We start from the raw sequence: 23582 nt of genomic DNA on the forward strand, positions 1-23582 counted from the left end.
CTGCTTTTTGAGAGTCCCTGCTGCTGCCTGCCTCAGTCCCCGCTGGTACTCACTTCTATCCACTTGGTTCAGCTGGTCTCACCACACATGTGCTTCCACAGTGCATATGAGAGAAGTCTTGGCTGCAGGGCCATGTTCATACCACCCAGTGGCAATGTAGGCGTTTAAATAACGGATTCCGTGACCCTGGATGGTAATGTTGGCGCCACTTCTCCCCATGCACCATTGATCTGTTAGAATCCACAGCAGCTCATTCTGACGCTTACTTGCCAAGGAAGTAAGGGTCCATATTTTATTAGTTTGTCCTAGGTTTGCTTCTGTACACATGTTTTCACTATGTCTGATGCATTGCTTGATCACCAGTGTGTTAACACAAAAAGGTTTAATAGCATCCATGTATGCTTTTGGAAATGTTTGTGGTACTTAATTTTGGACACGCGTAAGAAAACACAGAAATGTAATATTCAGGCATTAATTATTAGAGTACAAACAGTGCCAAGGCCTTTTTGGGGATTTCAGTATTTCGCCATTCAATGCCTTCTTTTCTCCTTCATTAACCCCTTACGTGCCAAGGACGAGCTATCTTGTCCTTGGCAACAGGGAGGTAATCAAGGATGAGCTACCTCGTCCATGGCACTTAAGGGGTTAATACCCAGAGGTTTCTAAGCGCATACCTGGGGATCAAAGCTGTGTTGCTCTGGGTAATCTTGCTTTCAAGGCGAGCACGTTGCCCCTGAGCTATCCTCACTCCCTGTAGCCCTTGAGCCATCTTTGCCAGCCCCTGAGGGCCATTCAGAGTTTGGCTAATTTTTGGATACTGCTGGCAGGTTACCACATCCGCCAGTGGCATTTCTGAAAATGCACCCTACTCGGTTTGCCATTGCAGAGATCGTATTTCTGGAATTCCTGCTTTTCAGAAATACCACCCCTGATGGCGGTAATGTGTAAAGGCAATTTTCAGCATCAATTAGAAGGGAGAAATGGGTTATCTACATTAATGGCTAATATCAATACTGTAAATATGGCCCTTTTATAAAAACGTCTGTATGAAATACCACCAATAGTATTTGATAAGACCCTGAATTGGGTGAACAGCAAAGTCCACAGTATTTGCCATTTATTGACAATTTTACTGTAACGGCCAACTCTCGAACTTTCATTGTTTTCCATTGTCTTGTCCAGAACACTTATTTATGTGATCAACAAAAGCCACACATGCAAATCAACGCCAGATTCAGATGTATAGATACAAAGTTACATGAGCACAGATGGAACTTTCCACCTACACTTTACACTGTTACAAAACACTCCAACACATTACCCCAGTCACAGAAACTGAACACACATAAATATAATAAGCTGCTCTTGATCCCTCTCGATCCCCAGGTCCAAGGTGTTGTCCCCTTGCAGTTCTCTGCTTCTGTATGCAGCGGACATTCTAAAAAAGTACAACTTGGCAGGACGTCCCTCATCGTCTAGCTCTGCATTGCCAAGTGCTGACCCGATAGCCACAATTACCAGCAAGACCACAACCACAGCTTCAGAGTCTGACTGACAAATCAAGGTGGTCTACTGTCTAACTGTAAACCCGGGCAACGGAAGGTGGTGAGGGGTAACGAATAGGCTTTGTGTAATGGGCAATTAAAGTGCGCGAGTGGCAAGGAATGGTGACTGAGAAATGTGGGCAAGGGAAGGAGGTTTGTGCAAGGTAAGGGGATTGAGTTGAGATAGGATGGAGCAAAAGAGGAATGGAGGTCAGAGTTAACTGCGAGAAACGGGGGCATTGAGAATGTAGTGTAAGGGAAGGCCATCTGAAGGATGATAAATGAGGAACATAGGGTAAATTATACGGAGGTACACATCTGGAACAGTAGGTCAGCAGGTTGACTTGCTGAGATCTGTCTGACCTGCTTGCCACTGCACTTGATTGTGAGACTGGCTTGACCCACTTACTTTTTTCTGACTAAGTGATACGTACTTGTTTAAGAACATGTGTTTGAATTACTACTTATTTTTTTCAGGTTACTACACCTTGTGACTTGTTGCTTTGAAAGTACACATAATTGTATAGACTAAGATTACAATTCTAGAACATTTTCATTATGATAATCTTAGTCTGTTCCTCAGATGTATTTGCATCAGGATACTGAAGATTAATATGCTTCCCCCCTTTTAGATACATTGGTGCTTTTGAAAACCAAGTTTGTTGAGCACTAAACTAGTTTAGCCCTTGAATAACAACTTTGCAGAAAGCTTTTTTTTACTTTTTTTTTTTATATAATATTGAAGATGGAGTACTAGAAGAAGACGCCTCCCCATCATTCTGAATTTGAAGCTGTGGAACCAGGAAGATGGGGTTTGAATCCCCACCTCTCACTTCAAACATTGTGATTCTGAGCAAATCCCTTTTTATCACTCTGCCCTATTTTCCTGAACTATCTGTAGAGAAAGCCTCACTTAAATGGATTTATAGTATGTAGTGTTATTATATACATATTTATTATTTAAACAATTCATGTTGAGCATACTGGAGAAGAAGCGGGATGGCAAGTGAGGGTCTTATGCTATGGAAGGTAGGTACACAGGGTGTAGGTATGGGTTTTGTGGTCTGGGGAGGCAGGAAGCCAGGTATGAGTATTTTGCCAATGTCAGCTCATGTTTTGCTCAGAGCAAACCCAGACCCCCTGGTTCAGCAATGGCTCTGCTCCACCGAGTTCTCTAGCTTTGTTACCTGTTTACATGTTTCTAAAACTAAAGATGGAATTGTTTGGGAGGAGAGCTAGCCTGCTGTGAAATTACAAACAGCAACACAATGAAAACTAGGTTCAAATCTAAGCTTTCCCATTTAACCAATTCTATTATCATGGTGAAATAATTTTACTATGTTAAGTTGGGGAATTTCCAGGGGTCTCTTAACACATTTTTCACTGAATTACAAGAGTTTTGTTTTACTTTCTTCCAGGCCTACTAGCAAAACGAGCAGAACGTAAACCGAAAGGAACCCTTAGCCGTTTCGCTGACCCGCTCAGCGCACAATGCACAGAGCAAATGGTTCCTTTGTGGTCTGAAATGTCATCCAAGCAGATGATTAAAATCAAAAGATGTTTTCTGGTTTCTTATAAGTGCCCTGCCCTTTGCTCTGAACTGGTGCTTACATAATATGCATGGAAAGTTACAAGTTATCATATTTACAATATTTAAATTCGCAAAAAGGCCTGGTAAGGCATTTATCTGAAGGCCTGACTCCCATGATACCTCACCATTGACCTTCCTGGCTAGGGCTGATGGGAATTGTACTGCAAAACATCTGGAGAGGCAAAGGTTTCAGACCCCTGCACTAGGCAGTGTGTGTGGTGGAGCAATGGGGGCCACCAGTTATTCACTAGGGTGGCGGTGTGAGGGAACCATAGGTAGTACTTGCAATTGCTGGGTGTGTGTTACATAAGGAAACCAACTTTGAATGGAGGAGCAAATGGAGCCAAAAGGAACACAGGAGGAGGTCTGACAGCTGACAGTATGAACCAGGATTACTGCAGTATATGGGTAAATACTGATGCTACAGGGTTGCCCGTGACACTTTATTTTTGGACATTGTATTCAAAATCCACCCAGCGAGTCAAGTTATTAGCAATAGAATTTTGCAAAACGTGTCTGTACAATGGTTTGACCTGAACTATAGCATACAACAGCGAGCTCAGAGGAGAGCCATATGATGGGAGAACAATCAATAGGTTTAATCCTCTTTGGCAATGTACACAAACATGTAGATCTCCAGAGATCTTTGTTGAACATACCTGTGTTTATTCTGGCAGAGTATTTTCAGCCTTTCAGTACTTGGTTGAAATGATGTCTTTTATCAGCACTTTTCTGGCTAACATTTGGGAAAAACACCATACGATGTACAAGCGATTCTCTAAGGTAACACATGGAAAAATCCAATAGATGCCTGGTCACCATCACTAAATGGGCGCCTTTCACATGTTTTATGATGCCTTTGCACACAATGTGCTGGCACTGCCACTTTAAAAAACACATGTCGATGTCAGTGCCCATCATTGTATTTTTAAATCATTTGTGTGATGCTGGTGCCCCCAATTTGTCCGAGAGCTGTACATGCAAGCCAAGTTTCGGCCATTGGTCTTGCAACAGAATGCACAATTGCTGCAGGCAGAGGTAGCGCTACTGTTTTTCTCTGCGATACTACTTTCTTGATAAAGGGTAGATGGGTGGCAAGCTGCCACCCATTATGAATAAGTTGCCGATTGTCGCTCAAAAAAACCTTTTCCCCCTAACATATTAATATAATCATTCATATTTTGTCTGGTTGGGCTGTTGTGATTTTTGCATATTTCATGTCATTTCTATAAAACGGAATGGTATTTTTGCCCAGCAATTTGCACTTTTTTGCATATAGAGGGATACATTGATCACATGGCTTCCACATATTCATTTTTCCAATTGTGCCCTTTATTTTGACCTACAAGCTTTTAAGGTTGGTCAACAAATTTGGCTTTGGCTTATTTTTCCTTCACTGAATTTTGTGACCTGTCATATGAGCAATATATATGAATTGGAGATGTGCTAAAGTGGCAGTTCATTTTGTTTTTTGAGAAAGCGGAACGTTGTGTATGCTGAATGATTTAAAAGCAGTAATGACATTCATTGGAATCCTCATAATATTGTTTGTACTTGTGCAGTCCTAAAGGAAGTGTATGAAGTACCTTGTCTGCCTATGCAAGTGTCCTGTCAGTTCGTCAGGAAACGCTGCTTCAGAACTTTGTCAGCAAAAGCTTATCCTTTCATTGTGGAGCCGCGGTCATGCCTACAACTCACCTGCTGTTAATAAGTTCAACTGTGCAAGTGTCTGCAAGCACTGTCCATTTGGCTGGGAGGAGCAAGAGGCGTAAGCTGAAGGAGTTTTCCCATCGGAAGCTGAAAGCGCTGAGGTTGGTAGCGCAGCCTGAGATACGAATATCAGAAACTAACTGCAGTAAAAGGTTCGAGTGGACAAGATTTTCATTTTCAGGCAGTGATTATTGGACATTACTTGCTCTGAGCTTTTTTAGTTTGTACCCAACACTGTTAATTGTTTCTGCCTCGTTCCTCTCTTTCGTCCACTAAGGCTTATTTGCATGTCAAAATTACCATAGCTGTTATGCCGTTCACTTTGAGAAGCAAAGCTTACATTGAAGAGGCTACACCCTCTGTAATAACACCAAAAGAGAACAGAAAAATAACGGAAAATCAGCTTGCGGATCATGTAACTAAGACCTCACGGTGCCCAGCCGGCCAGCGAGAACCGAGGATTTCGTTTAAGACAGGGATACAAGTCAGTCTAACCCTCGATTCAAGGAGGCAGACTGGTGGAAAAAATCAATAGAATGAGGCCACATCTGCAGTCAGTCACAAATGTAGACAAGTCTCGATCGGAATCCGTTCAGCTAGTAAGTGCTCGTTCAACACCTAGACACTTGAGGTAGAAAAGCTTGGAAAATGCAGAAGACCTGAGGCCAATTGATCTTGACCAAGGAGACCTTATCAGTGTTAACAAGATAACCATGAATGATCAAGTGGTATCAATGGTGTAAGGAAGGCATGGTATCAAAGTAAGACCGACATAAGTGACCACAGCTAAAGGGTGTTTATTGAACTTTATCAAGGGTGTGATAAACGCCTATCTAAATCTAAGATGGGAGCAAGCTACGACCATCAAATAATAATGCAATCCTAGTGAGTCTCGTCAAATAAAAAAGGCCCATACTAATAAACTATCGGCAATCCTTACCGCTAAGCTACAAATGGTGTGGGGGTAATTTTCATGAAAGTGTTCACCTTTGGCCACCCTCCCCTGCACCCCACTTTTTTAGCAGGGGACAAGCCAGTTCACTTGAGCATAGCTCACTCTTGTGCTCCTTCGGCACGAGGACACAGTTCCTTTTACCAACATCATGGCCTTCTGTGCCCAAGTCTCTTACATTCATAGTATCTGGACTCATAGGGCCTGATGTACCAAAAACAACGAACAAGTTCCTTTCCAAATATTCAAGTCGGGCAAGTCCCTTTTCACCCTGGATCCCCCTCAGCCAGGATCAGATCTTTCTTTATACAATTACCCTCCCTCGGTCGGGCTCAGACCAATTTTAGTTTGTATGCATCCCTGTCGGCTTCACATTTGTCACAGCAATATCCTCTTGGGTGACTCACCGTTCACCCTAGATTCCCCCCCCCCCCTCTTCTGGGCTCAGATACTCTTTTATACAATTGGTCTATCTCAGTCGGGCTCATGTCAGGTCTTGGAAACCTTGTCCGCAGGAGCTGCAGAAATCTGCAGACCCGTAAGTGTTCAGTCAACTACTGATCTAGCCGGTCAAGTGGCACAGCGAGTAGAGCGCTCGCTTTGATACCCGTGCAGAGCCTGCTGATGCAGGTTCGCATCCCGGCAGGGCCAAACTCAGCCTTTCATCCTTCTGAGGTCGATAAATGAGCACCACACACCGTGGGTAATAATAAGCAGCGCTCAGATATCTGAGGGTTTGTAGCGCTATATAAATGCTAAATTATTATTATCTAAGAAATAGCAGAGGTCCCAACACCCCCCAAGGGATCGGGGAAGTGGATAAAATAAAGAACTCGCACTTCAATCTTCAACCTTAGTTCAGAATGGAGGATGAGAAAACAAAATAAAGTCTACTTCTATGATTCTTCCTGCCAATTCACCCCAAGTATTTCCTGTATCTGTTCTACCTTCTTGGATAGCCAGGGGGTGTTGAAATATACTCCAGAACAAGAGGTGCACTCTTTACTTCTTATTGTCTTTGCTGGATTTTTACTTCTGAGATAATGGGCTTCATAAGTTTGCCGCTCTGGGAACTATGGTACCGGTAAGCTTGCCGGTACTGTAGTTCCCGGACCGGCAAACTACGAGTTGTGCCGGTGCATCAGACCTCCCCATTCCCATTCAGCCTTATGGGGCCGAATGGGAATGGGGAGCTATTATTATTATTATTTTTGGGGTTTTTTTGGGGCGCCTGCAAATGGCCAATTACTGGGTCCGGCAGGGCAGTAATTACCAGGTAACTGCCCATTCGCGGGTGCTGGGAAAAAGAGGACACCAGCAGCAGCCGTGCCTGTATTACAGGCACGACTACCGTTGATGTCACAATGAGGCCCAATGTTTTTTAAGAAGTCTGAGTACTGGTATATTTCATCAAACTGATATGTTCCTTAAAACTCCTAATTATCACTTGCACTTGCATGTAACTCATTTGATAGAAAAACTGAAGTGAAAACAAAAATGTCTCTTGTTAATTTTCAATGCTCTTTTCATTTCCTTCGAAAGATTCTCTGCAAATATAGCAGTGACTTTAAATTAGGTGACTTTTATTCATTCACGTAGCATGGAGCTCGAAGCCTTAAAGAGTTTGCGATCTCCTTATGCATCAGTTCCATAGCTTTAAGGCATGACTCTGCTGCATCCAGAAGCAGAGACTATCTCTGTATGTGCACAAAGAATTCCCTGAACGTCTGTTTCAGCTCCTGGCTTAAACGTTGCTCAACACTACTTCCCATCCGACATAAGGGAAATAGCCTCAAATTACATGCACACTAAAAGGACCGTGTTCGCAGGCTCAGAAAAGCATCGTAACGGGATGCTAATCCAATGAACATGCGCACTTAAGGATCATTGTCCTCTGACCAGCATCAAAACAAGACGCTAACCCAACGGTCCTGCACGGTTGTATTCAGAATTATCTGAAGTACGGCGCTTGCGCGCGCTTGTAATTGAGGTTTTTAAAACTTGTCCCCTTCAAATTTCAAAAATGAATGTTGCGTGCAACATCACTAAATATTCCCTGCTAAATAACTAAACTTATTTTAACTTTGTAAGAATAATATTTAAAATGTCCACCTTGCATTAAAGCCGGACTAAAGTCTTTGTCACAAAATAGAGCGCTGCACTCCCACCAAATATTCAGGTTGTCTTGTCCCACGTCACTGTGATCTTCCTGTGACTTCTTCTTGAAACTGTCTGCCAATTCTTCCTGAATGGGGCCTAATTACCAGACCTTTACCAAAACAGGACCTTCTTCTAGAGGATGAACAATGAAAGACAGTTTAGAATGTCTACCACAGTTCTAGGTTTACATGAACACCAATCGGCAAACTTGTTCAATCCTTGCCAATTAACTACTTGCTTCCTCACTGCCATGATGGTTTGGGAAAGGCTCCCTCTGAAAGTGAATAGTTAAGGACCAAACCAATGGAGACAACCGGAAACTAACATGTCCCAATTGTGCAATAATGAAATCAAATCGTCAGAAATCAACTCCCCCCATGCACAGACCCCATCCACAGACCTGACAGCTCAGACCGATTTCACTTTATAGGCATCCCTAAGTTGCGTTCGTGTTTGCCACATCAATATGTTCTCGGGGGACTCGCGTTTCACCCGGATCACCATCTTCTGGGCTCAGATCCCCTTCTATACAACTGGTCTCCCTCAGCTGGGCTCAGCCCAATTTCAATTAATTGGCTATGAAAGACTTTCAAATGTGCACGGTTTAACTTGACGCATTGCAGGACCACTTTGATTTCATCGTTCAATCATGCTTGCATGCTCTATGGGATACCAAACGGAGACATTTGAATGAGCACCCACGTAAGGCTGGACCACTCTGTAAATGGTACCCATAAAGTTCAACCACATAGTCATCTTTCCTCCTACAATGTTGCTGGTTGCAACCTTGATCGCCACACAGTCCGGTCTGCTATCCGTCTGACTCACCGGCTGGGCTGAATTCACTTGCGCTGCTTTGTCAGAGCCAAGGACAGTACCACGCCAGCAATCTCTTCTCTCTGCCTTGACTATCAATACGAGAGCGCACCGTGTAACTTTGACACACACTGCATTGTTCTTCAGCTGCAAATCCTGATTTTATGTTTCTTTTCCTTGGGGCCTCTTGAAAGTCGCGGTTATTCTCCGAAAATGTCAAGGGTAGTTCCCTCTCTGGTCTTGCCGTCTTTCTCCTTGGTTTAAACTGCCATCTCGGAATTGCTGCTTCCTTGTGCGTTCTGCCTTCCTCAATGTGCTTTCGCGCTCTGCCTTTTATCCGTATGCGAATGTGTGATGGAAGTCTGGTGTTTAAATGTAGTTATTGCCTGACCCCTGTGTTGGGACATGTCAGGTATACGGCTCTGCTGTTAATCCATTCACTAACAGTGAACTGTCAGTTTGAAGGTTTGTGTCAGAAAAGGGGGTGTTGAGTTCCTAAGTATTCTACCTGGTAGGATGGGGAAAAGGTGCTATAAGGAAGGGGGTACCATGTCTCACCCTTTGGTGTCCCACTTCTACTCCCGAAGGCCCCCACATCCAGGTGATCCTACCGCACTGGTCCACCCCCAGTAACTGAATCCAATAGCGATGGCCGTATCCTGGCCACGTGGATGACAGATCCCTGGGGGCTAACGGGTGAGACAACTTCAGGGTTCTTGCAATGGGATTTGATGAGACCTCACATGGATTAGAAGTCTCTATCGTGTATCCCTTATTCCAGGCCCAAATAAGGGGTAGACCTAATCAGAACCGAAGAAAGGCAGGGCTGAAGGACAAAAAGGCAAAAAAAAGATGAGGGACAGGACCGGCAACACAAAAAGCAGAAGCAATTATGCCAACAAACGGTAACGCAAAATAGACCTAGTCTCGATTCCCCGTTCCCCCCCCCCCCCCCAACAGAGGAGACCGTGTAGATTCAGATTTAATAAAAGTATCGACTTATTCAAATTATGAACAGTCTGAAGTTGAACGATGGGACGATTGCAAGAAGCTTTAAGATCAACCTATGAGCGGTTGAATATAGTGGAACTGTTGCAACCTGCTATGATCCTGCCGAGTCAAAGGTTAAACATCAAACGGGCTAACGGAAAGGAAGAGAGAAGTCTGGAATCGCCCTTTTATACTTTAGAACAAAGCAGACAATATTTGAATCGAACAGAAAATGATGCGCCATACTCTTACCTTTCCGATTGCCCAAAAGAAGCTGGTTTATTAATAGAATGTTCGCCACGTTTTAAGGACCCGGTTGTACTGAACAGATCGTATCTGCTGAGGCTGCTAGATTTAAATCCCCATTACAATGGATTCAATCCAGAGATATCCAGCAGGTGGAATTTGTGGATAAGAAACATTTGGATAAACTTTTTGTCACCTTGCACCTGATCAAGAATATCCATTTTAGAAAGCTATGGCTTATTACACCCTATGGGTTTTGATATATTGCAAAAAAAATTCTTATGTCAACAGCTTAGAAACACATTGAAAAAGGCCCCCCCTTTTGAGTGCTACAGTATATCCATCTTTAAAAGTCACTTGTTCTACCGGAGTCCTTGAAAGCCGTACAGATTTGACTAAATAAATTCAGATGTTGAGCGATATATGGATCCGTCCTGGTTGCCATGTGTTTTGGCTAAAAGACACCCGAAATTAACTGAATACAGATGGAGCGAGGGCATAACCATTTGTATGAATCAGAAAATAACTTGTTAAATGTGACCTAATAGCTTTGCAGGAAACTTGGTGCCTGGAGACGCCTCTCTGATGGTTTTAATATTTTACTAGTTCAAGCAGTGAAGGGGGTTAAAGGAAGACCAATGACCGACATACTCCTTATAACTAGATCTGACTGTGATTTTTCATTGAAACATTGGAAATCCCCAAATTTCTTTCAGGCTGTTAATGATTTGGAATAGTAAAACTTTCCCTTCTCTTGGTTCGTTTACTGAATATAATCCGTGAAGACCAACATGCTGTTTGCTGCTGAGGTGGATGTACGCGTTACGTCCAGGTGCTGAGGTAGAATATGGAATGATTTAATGCATGAAGAGGCTATTCCCAGCAAAATCTACATGGTCCAGGTTAAAACCAAAGTTAATACTAGATTGTTTCAGATTTTATGATCTCTATATCATAAATTGAAATAATATCGAACTGGAACAGTGATCATGATCTGCTATTGGTTAGCTTGAATCTTCCAAGTGTCAAGGCAAGAATCATTGGGACATCCAATTTTAGAAATAACAGGGGGAAGAAATACAATTACGTGGACAGAAGACCTTGCAATAAAACTGAATCGGAAAATTCTGGAGAAGTTGAATGACCATTATATTCAGTGGAATTGTACGTACAGCATTTAAATTCCTTAAGGAGGGTGGGGGTATTCAATCAAAATAGATGTATACTCCTAGACATTGGTTTGGTCCGATTGCGCAATAAAAGGAACTAAGGGCAGCTATGTGTAATGAACAATCTTTTTTGAAAAAGGCTATAGAGATGCAGGGAAAAGAAATGACCATTGAGATTGCGTTTCAGAAATTGGATGAGGTCTCATAGAGTTCTCCTATTCTAACAGGATTCTGAAAGTATACTGAAAACCTTAGCCTCTAAGGACGCAGTCCGACTGTGGAAGCTGTTGAAAAATCTCGACACACCACTGCTAGCTCTGGAAGCAAACCCAATAACAGAAGAAACAATTCTAAAGAAATACCTGGATATCTGGGCCAATAAACTAACATCTATAGTTAAAGCAATTCTAAAGGCAAGAATGATCCCTTGTTGGTGGTCATCCATAATTATCCCAGTTTTAAAAAAGGGATGAGAACTAAAATACCATCCTACAGTGCTCCTGGGCGCCCCGGGTAAGATTTTTGCATCCCTCTTGTTAAAGGAGTTGAACATCTGGATACGCTCTGTGAGATCCTTTGACAGGAACCAGGCAGGCTTTGCCAAAGGTGTGGGGACACCTTTGAATGGGTTCCTGATAAACTATCTGAAAAGTACGGCCTTGACTGAGAAGCTCCCACTATACCTCACACTTATAGTTTTTGCTATAGCCTTTGGCAGTATTGATCTCGATTGTGGGCTAAAATGGGGGTGTCCGGAGGGATTAACACAGATAATAAAGCTATACTCAAACACTTCCTGTATGTAAGGCTAAATCGGCAAGGAAAACATTCTAAAATGGTAACACATAGAGGATTAAAGCAGGGATGCATTCTGCCCCAGCCTTATTTAGCCTAAATGTGTAGGATTTTGGGAAGTCAATGGTTGCAGCAAAAGCTAATCCACTGCAAATTGGGGCCCAGGCAATCCACTGGCTGTTATATGCTGATGACCTAGTTTTGATTGATGGAACACCAGGGGGTTTGCAAAGATCCTTGAATGCCCTTCAAGTATGTTCCACAGAAAATAACTTGATGATCAATGCAATAAATATAATGTAATGGTCTAGACCTCCAAACACTGCCAGAAAAGCAGAAAGAGAACTGGTATGTCTCGGAAAGAATGTTGACCAAGGTTGACAAGTATTTAGGATTTAATTTCAATACTGATTCAAAAGGTGATATAAATGTCAGTCTACTTAGGCTTAAGGTGGAGTCCATAGCTTATCAGGGGTTGCTTATTTTTCAGAAATATGGCAAATGTACCATTTTTACATTGTTGAAATGTTATAAGGTGAAAGTTGCGCCAGTAACAACCTATGTGTGACGCTCACCTGGCTCCCACGGAGGCGCTGGTCTGGGTTGCTGTGGCCTCTTCAAGCGTGATGCGCAGAGTTCGGACCACCGATTGAACAGGACCCTCAAATCTTGCTTGTCTGGCCCGTAGGAATATCCTTCTGCAGATGAGAAAGGGGATTAACTGTCTGCTGAATAGTGTGCTTGCTTCACCCTTCCCCCTTCATTCTCCTCTGACTTCCTCCAAACCCCACCCCCCCGGTTTAAGCTCACCTTATGGTTTGGAAGGATGAACTCTCCATCCTGCGTCTGGTGCAGGGGCGCGCGTTCGTCCAGTTACTTCACTGGTTTTCAGAATGGCGCTGGCAAATCCACTTGACTTTTCTGAGCGATACACCGTAAGTATGAAGATGCTAAAGTTCAAGTGTGAGCCTCCTTTTATGTTGTTTCTCCTAACCTGTGATCTGTCCTTTATTTCAGGTGCAGAACCAAGGCGATGCGTTGAGGGGTTAAATTGCCGGTGGTAAAATCAGGTAAGTTAGTAATGAGGGCAACCCCTCTAAATGTCTTTATAATTCCCCAGTAATGTCTTTTGTCCTTTCCCCATAGGGGCCGGGGTGCGGTACCTGCCAAAGATGCAGCGCCGACCCGAGATGTGGAATGGTTCACCAAGAAAAGCCGGTAAGTAATATGGCTGAAAATTCGGCCTTCCTCTTGTGTTCCCTTGCTCACCTTTTGTCTCTTCTTCTCTCCCCTAGGTGCAGAGATGTGGCGACTGGTGCTGAGAGCCGCGATGGAGCCGGGCGGCGTCTCGGGAACAGGTGAGTGAAGCGCGGCGCTGCCGCGAGCAACGCAGTGCTTTTAAATGGAAGTCCTCCTTCAGGAATGCAGGTGTGAAGATTCCGGATGCAGGTAAAAAGGTTGAATAAGTTCTTGGTTTTCACCTTTCTCTTCTCTTCTTTCCTTACAGGTGTTCCAGGTTCGAGGCGGGCGTGGCTGGCGTCCAGGTGCAGGAGCTGACACGGTGAGCGTTCAGCTGCTGGGATGCAGAACAACGTGAACGTGGTTTAAATAGCCTTGGAAGAAGTTCCAGGTGAGTATTCTTCCACAGCCCCACCCAAGTAACAAAATAGTTCCCTCAGAAAAATAGTCCCTCCTAAGCCTCATTTGGCTTGGTTCTTCATGCAGCATGGTCTGCATCAGGTGAGTGTGCAGCATGGTCTGCTTCAGGTAAGTGCACCAAAAACTTCCCCTTAAGAGCATGGCGCCAGGACTGATGTCCAACATGAGCCTGGCGCCAACGGCGCCAGGACAGAGTCCAAAGAGCCCTTATAAAGGGCCGCTGGGCTTTTACCCGGGGGCGTGATGCCTGCTCCCGGGGGTGCTGGGCCTGGCCTGGTACTCCGGGGGTAGGCATCATGACACTATGGTGCAGAGGTTTACATGGCAGTCATGAATTGGAATCTTTTGGGAGGCCTTCATTGGATAAAGTGTTGGGCCTCCCTAAGAGTACCCAGAGTCAATAGACTATGAACCGGGCTTACTTTCTTTGAAAGCCATGGTTCAATGGAAAAAAACTCTCCTTTTTCAGAAAATGCCTGACAGCTGAGGACTCTTACAGAAATGATGATTTCTATAAAAGAGGGGTCACATTCTGGCCTTTGGTTTCACTTGCTCAAGGCAATACAAGCTTCAGTAATGATTGGTTGTGAATTTCATGCACTTTGAACACTATGGCTCTGTGTGCAACTACAAAGCAGCTGGATCTTTAGTAAAGAGTAAAATTTCAGGGAACAGTCATCTTTTTACTAATACTGAGCTAGACTTAACTTTATTATGCCATAGCATTATTCTATTGCAAGAAACATGGTTGAGGAGGCGACCCCTCTTGAATGGATATACTGTTTTCTTTCAAGCTGGCGAACAAAGCCTATGAGGTAGTCTCATTTAGTAGGGACAGTTAGTAACGGTCTTAATATCCAGAGCGGTGCTTTGTGCGCCGTTCTAGATCTATTGGTGGATGTTGAATCCATCAAATTACTAATAGTTAAAATGTATTGGCATTTAGAGATTTGTAATCTTAAGGTGATTTAACCACATTTGGTGAATTCCATAGGAAAAGGTGAGAGAACGCAAAATTGTTAAATTATTATAGCCGGGGATATTGATTCTACTTTCTCTGACCTCAAGGAAGACGATTGCAAATTTGATTCTTGTTTCCATGACTGTTACAGTGAAGGATTTACAAGGGAGCACAGTGGTCTTCCAGCTTCACTGCCTTGGGCCTAAGAATGCTAAATTAAAACGTACGTTTGTTTTTATTTATTTCTATAGCGCACCTTACCCGGAGGTATCTGGGTGCATTTGACAGTTACAGAAGTTAGATATGCAGGTCATGGAATGCAGAATTGCAAGGATATACAGACAGTAATCAGGGCAATTAGTTTGGAGCCGGCTACAGACATCGTATTGCAATTGGAGGTTCAGGGATCGGTAGTAGGCAGTGAAGGAACAAGACGATAATGGGTTTTTCTTTTCATGTTAGTCCTTTTCGGTAAGCCATTTCATAGAGTTACTTTTGAAGTTCAGGAATGGCTTCGTCGTTTTTAATGTGAGGACGCAAATTCCATAGCTATGCAGCCATGACTGGAAAGCTAGTTCCCCCTGACTTTTGTATTTTGTATCTTGGGACTGTCGGGCCTAAGGTGTTAGATTACCTGGTGACCCATGTTGATCTGAGGTCCCATTTTCCCGTTCAGTATAAAGGGTCTGCATGGTTCAGAGATGTATACGTGAGGGACATAGTTTTGAGTTGGATCTTATCCTTGATCACCAGCCATTTATGCTGTCTCCTTGTTTCGGATATGCAAGCTCTACTTGAGATGCTCGGAGCAGTCTTGAAGGCGTTGTTTTGCAGAGTTTGTAATTTATTGAGCATGTATTTGCTTGCTCCTAAGTAAAGTCTGTTACAGTAGTCCAACTTGGACAATATTAATGCTCTGGCAAGAGTAATGCAGCTCTCTGTAGAAAGCAGCGGTTTGCAAGTCCTGATCAGCTCCCTGTATAGGCAGTAGCCGAGGCCGTAGCGTTCACTTGTTTATGCAGGTTCAGTGTGGCGTCAAGATAAAAGCCTAATGTAACATTCGAGGGAGGAGGATCTGGGTGTCATCTGCATAGTTAGTGTATGTGACACCCAGATGTTCCAGATCATCTCATAAGGGCTTAGTGAATTGTTATACATAGTGGGTGATGCACAAGATCCTTGGGGTACTCCACATGTAATGGGAATAGGGTCAGCTGCTGCTGATGGAGAGAAGACTCTCATTGTCCTATTATTTAGAAATGATTGTATCCAAATAATGGCGTTCTGGGAGAAATGGGCTGCTGAAACAAGGTGATTGCATAGTACTCTATGTCAACCAGATCGAACGCAGCCGAGAGCTCCAGCAATGGTAATAGGGCAATTTTCCCATTGTCCTTGTTCGTCAATTTCTGCTTTAATATCAATCAGCGCTGTTTCTGTCGTGTGTTTGGGTCCAAACCCAGATTGGCGAGTCCCTAGAGGTGGTTGGTCTCTTAAATATCCCTGGATTTATAGGTAGCTACTCTGTCCAGTATCTTTAGTAAGAATGGCCCTGTGGTAATTGGCCTGTAGTTGGTAGGGATGGTGGGGTCCAAGGATTGTTTTTTAAGGAGGGGTAGAACCCATGATTCCTTTAGGTTGCTGGGAACTATACCTGTGGTGAAAGATGCGTTGATTTGTTTGGATGTGAATGGTGCCAAGTCTCTAGCGGCATCTTTGATTATTTGCACCGGGCAGCTATCGCCTTGGCATCTTGTTGGTTTAAGGGAAGCAATTATTTGTTTGTACCTCCAAGACATACTTTGGTAAATTTAAAGCATTGGGTTGGTTTAGTAGGAGGCTTTGTGTTGTAGTGGATGTTGCCTGAGTTTTTCAGGTTAAGGTGCTTTTTCTGAAATTTTGGTTTGCAATGTGGCTATTTTATTGGTGAGAGCATTCTGAATGTTCGTGCACCAGAGTTTGTCCTTAACGCATGGATCCGTGGGGGTGATGGGCGTCTCCATCTCTGAGGATTACGAAGAGCTCTTTAGTACTAGAACTGGTTTGGTTTATTCTGTTGTACGACTCACGTTTAGTGCAAAGTATTTCTTCCTTGTATTTTGTAGAGAGGTTCATTAGGTTGGTTTTGTTCTCAGCGGGAGGGAGGTGTTTCCATAGAGCCTCAAGTTTTCTTTTTTTCAGCGCATAGTTTTTAATTCTGGGGTGAAACAAGAATTCAAGTGAGTTTTTTTGTTTGCCTTTACGTAATTTGAGGGGGGCAATGATGTCCAATGCATTAGTCATAGAGGAGTTATAGATTTCTACCAGTTTGTTGGGGGTCAGTGATTTCCTCTAAGGAATTAAGCGTTGGAATCACATGTGGCAGGATGGCTTCCACCGTCATGTTTTGTTTGTTCCTTGTAGGACATGGGGGTGCTGTCAGTGTATCTTTAGTTTTTTTGAGTGTCTACTGCCTGGGTAAACGACACTAGGTAATGATCTGTCCACAGTTGGGGAGGGGTGGCAGTTATGGCCGGCTACCCAATCAAGGGTCCTGCCTTTGTCATGAGTGGGTTGGGTCACTTTTAGGTTGAAGCCTTGTTCTGTAAGAGTGTTGGCCACTGTTAGTGCTTGGTGGTCATTCGGGTCGTTCAGTCCTAGATTGAAATCGCCTAGTACTAATATTTGGGAGGATCTTTTAGTGTTATCTGTCAGTAATAACACTAAATCTTCCTTGAAGATGCCAATAGGCCCTGGTGGTCTGTATAGTATTTGGACGGTTATGGTAGGGGAGTTGGCAATTGGCATTTTGGCTGTCAGTAGTTCGCAAAATGATAGGTTAGGCGTAGTGGCTAATCTAAGGTCTAGGTTTGATGTTGCTATGATGGCGATACCGCCTCCTCCGGCATCTGCTCGGTCAGCTCTTAAGATTGAATATTTGTCAGGTACAGTGACTTGAGTGATGGTCCTGCTATCGTATGCAGCCAGGTTTCTGTAATGGCCACGAAGTCTACATCGGCTGTGATTAAATCGGCAATGTCAGTGGCGTGCGCTACCAAAGATCTGGCATTAATTAGAGTGCCCTTAATCGTCTGTGTAGAGTTTTTGGTTGGGGTGGTTCTTGGTCTGTTCTGTTTTGTTGTCTCCTTAAGGTTAGTCCTATTTTTAACAAAGGTAGCGGGCGCCCCTCTCTCGCAAGAACAGACATAACCTGTTCGGTGGTTATTAACCACTTGAGAGTTCGCAGCCACTGCTTTTACCCACTGTGCCTTTCACAGATGGGAAATATCCATTTGCATATCATGGCAATGGCAATTCCAATCTGAACGAGAGTACCACCAGCAACCCCATAGACGTGTTTCACAAGTAAAAGCAGTGGCTGCGAACTCTCAAGTGGTTAATAACCACTGAGCAGGTTGTCATGTCTGTTCTTGCGAGAGAGGGGCGCCCGCTACCTTTGTAAAACTAGTCCTATTTTTAGTTATGGCTTTCCTGGGTACAGGAATGTTTTTTGGATGTTTGGCTGAGGATTGTCCTGGTGCGTGTTGGGAAGGAGTCTGGTACAGAGTCTGGTATTTCTGTCTGTGGTTGGACAAGGGTAACTTGGGGGCACGGGATTGATGAGGGATCCATTTGTGAAAAGGTTGGGTAAGGGTGAGGGCATATTTGCGCCGCTCGGGAGACCTGTATATTGAGCATTGATGTCTAAGTTTAGCATAGGTAAGAAGAGCGTTGGCCTGACGGTTGTGTCCAGGAAGTTGTGGTTGAGCAGAGGTAAGAAGGGTGTGGGATTTCCTGAGAGTATCGATTCCTAGTTGGATGCGAGTTGTGCAAGTGCAGTGGTATGGAACTGGTTAGGGGCAATGAATATGCCTGCCAGTGATAGGATCAAGGCAAACATAATGGTTAACGATAGCTAGAGTGTATTGGTATGCGTGTGGTAAAGAGTAAGATTAGCACTTGGTGCACCTTTAGCGATGGCTCACTGTGGTGCTTCTAGCGTGAGGTTGTGATAAGCTGCTGGCAGTGCATGACTTGGAGAGACTGGGTGCTGGGAGTTTGGTGTGGTGCGGCTAGAAGCATGGTGGTGGCGTTCTGAGGCTATTACAGCAGTAATCAACCGTACAGAGGTAGAGTGGCCTTCTTTAATCCAGGATATGCAATACCGTTCTGCTAAGTTCATAGATGTGCAGCTACAACGTGCGGATCAGCGATTAGATGCAGTGCAGTACATTTCATATATTCGCAGGTATACAGTACGGGTCAGTGATTAGATGCAGTGCTGTACAGTTCATATATTCGCAAGTATATGGTACAGATCAGTGAATTAAATACAGCACAGATCAGTGAGCGGGGAATTCATAAGAGTGGTGGGCATGGACAGAGTTGCAGCAAGTGAGGCCTGAATGCCGCTAAGTCGATGTCGTGGAGGGGTCGTGCAGCGACTGATGTCGCTAGGTGGATATACAGTGCGGTGAGGAATGGTATGTAGCGTGCAGTGAGGTGCTACTGGATGGACCTCCAAGATAGAAGGGCGAGCAGGTGGCGTATCGGGAGCGGCAATTGGGCTGGCGCTATAATTGCGAAGACCCAGTACAATAGTCTAATACATTTCAAGGTGCAAGACGGGCATGTTTTACGACAATAGGCATGATGCAGATCAGGCGTACCTTAGGCTGGCAAGGTTGCATGCGTGGTCGTTCCAGCATCGCTGACTGCTATGGCACCAGAATTCAAATGCTCCTCCGTGGTCTCACTCAGGGGGTGGGGGAGGCAGTGTACAGTTGCAATGTCCTGGCGGTTTAGGGGGTGTGACAGGATGGTGTGTGAGGAGCATGTTCAATAGACGAGTAGGCGCCATGAGGCCACACGGAGAGGAGTGTGTAAGTTAGGGCAGTGGGTCTGGCTGACAGCCGGTACGGCCCTAGACCGGCAACAGCTAGGCTGAGCCTTACTCTCTGGGGGCCTTAGGTGAGGGGGGCTGGCTTACGCCTACCGGCAGCCCTTTGCACAAATAAGGAGTGTGGAGCAGTGGTTGCTAAGCAACTAGATAAACAATTATTCGCTTGCTCCGGCGGCCATTTTTAGGAGCGGCGAAAGGGCTTGTGGAGCCTCGTCACATCGAGAAATTGAAGAATAATGCTGCCACAGTTTGTGAAACCTTAATACAGGTCTGGTGCTTTGGGGGCATATATTCCAGCACACAGGGCTGTGGCTGTGAGGAGATGGATCGCACTGCTCCTGCAGCATTCTGGTCGGTGAAAGATTTCGATCCTAGCTACTCCTGCGGCAGCACGTGGCCGATGGCGTATTGGGTGGGGGGGGACTGGTCCTGCAACAACTGAAGAGGGTGCGGGCTCCTGCCCGTGTAGTGGCAAGTGGGGTTATGCAGTCCACCTGGAAGAGGGTGAAAGTTTGAATCTATTCTTGACTGTTTTTATAGATTATTAAGTCCATCGCTGTAATTATTTTGAGATCATTAATACCTCCTTCAGTGACCTCAACAAATTGAAGGCAAAGTTTGTTGTGGGTGCTGAGAAGCGGGATACTATGGCCAGGGTACTATTGGTTGTCAACAATGGTGAACACCGAAGAAAATGGTCTACTCGTTGCATAGGTGACTTCAATGATTTAGTAAATCAAATCTGGAATGAAAGCTCTTATGAGTGGAAATTATTTACTTTTAATCATGAAACATTGCACCTGTTTATTGTGGGGGACTCTTGATCAGATGTTACCCCCAAAAATAGCATGCTCTTCCTGTATCGGCAACCACACTAAAAATGTGCATCAATGTGATCCACTTGTTGCTTATAGGAAGAACGGTTGAGATGGGTGGCCAGGGAGATGGAAAAAAGCAACTTGAATCTCAATGCAAAGTCCTAGGCATTAAGAAAAGAGAAATAGTCCTATAAGAACTGGATTAAAAGTCATTGTAGCATTCTATTTCAAAAGGATGGATGAGTGATTGTAATCCTTGGTCAAAGGAATACTTCAAATGTGTTGCAAGTTAATGGTATGAAAATTGCCATAACTGAGGCTATCTGTGTGCATCATTTTGAGGTGATTCATAAGGGGATTGCCAATCAGGCTTAATTCTATAAACTAACATCGATATGTCTGGGTGGCTTGTGAGTATTACTCATGAGGCCATTCTCAATTTAATTTTAACAGTGAGTTCCGCTAGAGCTGCGGGCCCCAACAAAAGATCAAATTAGATTTTCAAGGCTGCGCCTGACAAATGGGTGGACATTTTAATGATTTGGTTTAGACGATCTGTGATATTCAAGAAATTCCCGATATCCTGGCAGACATAATTTGTAATTGCCACATATAAACGAGGTGACCGAATTAACCCTAATATTTATAGATCAATAATGAGTATGAATGTTGACAGTAAGATATTTGCACCCTTATTGCTGAAACATTTAGACGTGTGGTCAGTAGAAGCTGGTAGACCTAAAAAAAATGCCTGGATTTATAAAACAACAAGGTGCGTACTTCTATTTGTTTTATCTTGATGTTTACAGGAGCTTGCATGGTGTAAACGCTATAATCATGTCGTAGCATCCATTGAAATTTTTTAGCAGCATTTAACCTAGTGAACAGAGATTTGCTATGGCATAAATAAGCAAAGTGGGTTATCCTGGCTGATCTACAGAGTCTCCTGATTAAATTAGAAAAGTCAAATATACAGGTTAGACTCGATTATAAAGGCACTTTATCTGGAACGATCTACAGTAATACAGGTTTGAGGCAGGGTTGCGTTTTGGCACCCTGCCTATTTAATTTGTATGTGTCCGATATTTAGGAAGACCTGGTTACTGCCATGGTGGTTTCTCCTAAGTTAGTTACATATTCATATATCATACACAGATGATTTTCTCTTGTTTGCCTGCACCCAGCGTGGGATACAAAGTTTAATGAATGCATTTGCACATTATTCTGAGAACGGTTTTCTCAAAATTAACCCTGCCAAAACTAGTCTCATGCACTTTACCTCTACTAGATGTCGTAGGAGTTTTTAAATAATGAAAAATTGAAAGTAACTGATACAAAGCTAAAAAATGTGGCCGGGCAAATGTGTGCAATTAATACATTTGGCACATTTTCAATTTTACGATTGATCCAATTGTATGAAGGTAAAGTCCATAATCAAGTTCCGGTACAGTGAGGTACTGCAAACCTGGGTAGGAGATAAATAGGGCTTCCTAATTGCATACCTGTAGTAGCAATTATATTTAAACTGGGTTTTAAGTTTTTAGTGGAAAGGGCTAACTTGGAAGTATTTGTCCTTATTTTGTAAATTCACGAGTCCCCCTAAAAATGTGTTGTATTGCGATATGGAACAGCTGGTTAGAGACAAAGTGAAAACTGTTTCTAACTTTGTTGTCCTTTGCACCAATATATTGCAGGAATTGGACTTTAAATTGGAAGACCTTAATTGGAATATGGCAAATATCAAGCACTCGCTCTATAAGGACGACTGGAAGTTGACTTTGGATGAATTGCATAGTTATGATTCCTTAGCATATAAACTGAGAACACAAGATGCTGGGTTGTCTACTGCCGTTTTTGAACCCATTTAGTAAACGGGGTTGCATTAACTTCATGTGAGTGCACTTTAATTTGTGGCCAACTCAAGAGATGTTGGCTAGAAGAGATGCATGCACTAAAGAATGTCTTTTGTAGGTTCTGTACAGGTGGGAACACTAATGAAACTCAAACACAAGTCTGGCATTGAGATATAAACACGTTTTATATTTTAACGTTTTAATTACAGAACTGATTTTATCGATTATAAAAATCTTTGAAAATGTTTATTGAATGGTTATTCTACATCTGCTGCAATCTTTTTTTTTCTTTTGAGTAGCCCAGTCATTAATTCAGATTGCAACTAAACAAATGGATAACGGCAATTGTTTTGTTAAACTGTCTTGTTTATAATCTGGTTCTTTAATGAGGATTAACTTGCTTAGTTTTATACTGTTTTATATTTTGTATTTTACAAGTTTTGTATTTGTAAGAAACTTGCCAATCTGAGAATTATTGGTGTATATATATTGTAAAGATTATTGAACCATAAACTATATAACAATTTAAAAAAAAACACATCTGACGGTATCTGAGTTGCTGTTTCAAGCTACTCACCAGATTACAAAGCACTGTTGAATAGCATGCAGTGTCAGCCTTCACACTGAATGTCCTGATGAGTTTCCTACATTCTGATATGCTTGTTTTTTTATCTGATGGCTACTTATAATAATCAACTGAAGTATTTTTGGTATTCTCACGAACATCACGCCAGTAGCTCATGCCGATTGGCCATTAACTAAAGGTAGCTCTTGCTAACTAAAAGGTTGAAGATCCCTGCTAGTATTTAGTGGAATACAGAACAATGGTGCTAATTTAGTGGAAAGAACACAGCATTGATGAATGACATTTGATTTTAGTGAATGGTCATATTTAGACTTCAAAGTTGAACTAAACTCTTTTTAAATTTAAAAATCTCAATTGTTTTATTGAAACCCTCATGACGTGACAGAGTTGAATACATATTACTTGTTAAGCAATAACCTATACATAAAAATGTTCGCATTGGAAGACTGATTAAGCCCCTCTTACCCCATTCATTCAAACATGCTGATATGCGGACTAGCGTGTAGTAAAGCATCCTTTGAGGGAAAAGTGGATAGAAAATGTGATCACCTACACCATTTCTCTTTTTTGGCAATTGGATTAGCCGAGCTTTGTATTTTAATCCTTGAAGACTTTTCCTATAAACTGAATTCTCAGAATAGCCAGGTAGGATGAAGTTCCGAATAAGAAGCCATTGGTAATTAAGTATTTGGAATTGTCAAACTGAAGATTAAGGTGTTCAATATCGCCAAGGTTAAAAGTCACCTCAGTGACTAGACTTGTTCAATGCTTGCATGTGCCAGAATGGTGAGTTACTTTTTGGCTCATATTAAAGTGACCGATGGATATTTGATGGGTTAAAGTAATGCAA

At 43.1% G+C, this 23582-nt stretch overlaps 1 protein-coding gene across 2 annotated transcripts in view; it reads left to right on the forward strand.

Annotated features, from left to right (window-relative positions):
* Nucleotides 1-23582, forward strand: part of POLA2 (DNA polymerase alpha 2, accessory subunit) — a 910834-nt gene that overhangs the window by 512069 nt on the left and 375183 nt on the right. The window lies entirely within an intron of this gene.

This window comes from Ambystoma mexicanum, chromosome 2p, assembly GCF_040938575.1.
Source record: "Ambystoma mexicanum isolate Mex_15411 chromosome 2p, UKY_AmexF1_1, whole genome shotgun sequence".
In the NCBI taxonomy this organism is placed as follows: Eukaryota; Metazoa; Chordata; class Amphibia; order Caudata; family Ambystomatidae; genus Ambystoma; species Ambystoma mexicanum.